This window comes from Tupaia chinensis, unplaced genomic scaffold, assembly GCF_000334495.1.
Source record: "Tupaia chinensis unplaced genomic scaffold, TupChi_1.0 Scaffold144982_1, whole genome shotgun sequence".
In the NCBI taxonomy this organism is placed as follows: Eukaryota; Metazoa; Chordata; class Mammalia; order Scandentia; family Tupaiidae; genus Tupaia; species Tupaia belangeri.
Genome location: NW_006204841.1, coordinates 1,437,853 through 1,440,002, shown reverse-complemented (window position 1 = coordinate 1,440,002; position 2,150 = coordinate 1,437,853).

The window sequence follows — 2,150 nt, the reverse complement described above, 5'->3', positions numbered from 1 at the left end:
TACTTCTCGCATATTATTCTCAAATTTTTGTGCCATTTTCTCAGTCTTCATGGTGGATTTTTCTAGGCCAGACATTTTTTCCTCTACATCTGAGATTCTATTTTCTGAATGATCTAGTCTGCTTTTAATACTTTCCAGGGAGATTTTTACTTCTTGTATTATAGACTTCATCTCTAGCAGTTCCGTTTGAGTCTTTTGTAAAGTGTGTAATTCCACTTTTAGATCTTGCAGGAATTTCCTCATCTCTTGGAACTCGTCAATTTCTTTCTCCTTTCTCTTTAGCAGTTCATTGTCTCTCTTCTCTTCCATCTCTGTTAGCTTAGACATTATGAATGATCTGAATTCCTTATCAGACATTTCCATGATTTTCACCAAACTGCTTGTGGATGAAGAAGAGTTACTCTTTTCCCTTGGAGGAGAGGTATTTTCTTGTTTTCCCATATTTCTCATGATCCGGTGGTGATTTCTTATCATCTGATGGATGTTGTGTTTCTTTCAAATTCTTGAAGTTCAGTCTGAATGTTCAGGAGCAAGCAGACAGAGGTGATCTAGAATCTCTTTGCCATTCTGTTGTGATCGCTGGTGTAGCAGATCCAGTAGATAGTGGGGAATATTTTAACCCTATTAGTATTTGGATGTTTAGCTACAGTGCTCTTAGATCCGTCTAAAAACACATTGAAAGGATATTGGAGGGTGGAGAGACAAGAAAAAGGAAAATGAAACAGAGAGAGAAAAACAACAAAAAGAGAAAAAAAGACAAAAAAATAAAAAAAGATTAAAAAATGTGTAATTACTGTTCTGCCGCTAGCTCGTTTGTTGGAGGCTGAATTATCAGTAGAAAATCTTCATTCCCTTAAAAATCTAGTTCACTGGAGCCATGTGGAACCTTCTCCTCAGAAATGTTGATCTTTTTTCTTGTGCTTTTAGCTATTTGTATGCCTTTCTCTGAGAGTTGTATGTTCAGATTGATTGTTCATTTTTATTCTTATTTATTTTTTGCTTATTTTCATTTGCTAGTGGGCACATACACTTGCCAGAGAGAGAGAGAGAGAGAGGGAGGGAGGAAGAAAGCATACCCATTGGGGCACGGTCCTGTCACAACCTCTTCTCTTCCACTTCTCCATCTTTTAGGGATTGGGGCACACATACTCTTGTGCTCCGCATATTTTCAAGCTACTGTGGCCAGGGTTCAAACCCACAAATGGTTTGACTTCATGGTGACATGGGGTCTTCCAGATACAGAATGTGGGTTGGCCATGTGGCATTCAGCTCCCTTAGCCACTAGGTCATGGAACTGGCTCAACTGAACATTTAAAAACTGGATTATTAGAGGTTCTATATTCATGATGGAGCATATGTACATGCATGAAACAGAGAGAAAGAGAGAGAGGAAGCTGGGCATCCTCCACGGGTTCGTCATGCTGCAATCCCCTTTCTCCAGCCCTCTAGCCCACCTTACACTGCCACCAGAACAAACCCAAATCGGTGTTGTGGTCTACACCGCCACACACTCTCTGGCTGGCCGGCTCCTCTCCCTCCCCTTTGCTCCTTCTTCGCCCAGGGCTGCAGCACACGGACACCTTCGTCCCTGAGCACACTGGGCCGGCTGCTGTCCCCACACGTGAAGGCTGACTTTCCCGTGTCCCGGGACCCTTGTCCCCCAGGTGCTCGCTAGGCTGCCTTCTCACCCTCCAGCTGGGGACTCAAATGTCACCGCCCAAATGCCCTTCCTGACCTCCCTGGAAAGTCTTGTCCTGCCCACCCGCTCTCCAGAACTTCGTTTTAGAAATGTTTGCCAAGGGCCGGGAGGTGGTCTGGTGGTGGGGTGGTTAAGAGCGGTGGACTCCCACGTAGTCGACCACGGTTCGAGTCCCTGACCCAGTGGCTTTCTCTCTCTCTCCATTTCCCTCTCTGGTCAAATTAAAATCAATAAATAAAGTTCAATGAAGATATATTAAAAAAAATGTTTGCGCCAGATCGCATCACTCTCCCCCCCACCAGCAGCAGCCCCAGAACGCTCCCCGAGAGCAAGGCCCCTGGGTGAATTCAGGCGGCATCTCCAGCCCAGAGCACCTCCCGGACGGTGCAGATGCTGAAGGAATAGGGGTGGGCGGCCGGCGGGGGCTCCCCGGGACTCTCTCGAGCTCAGG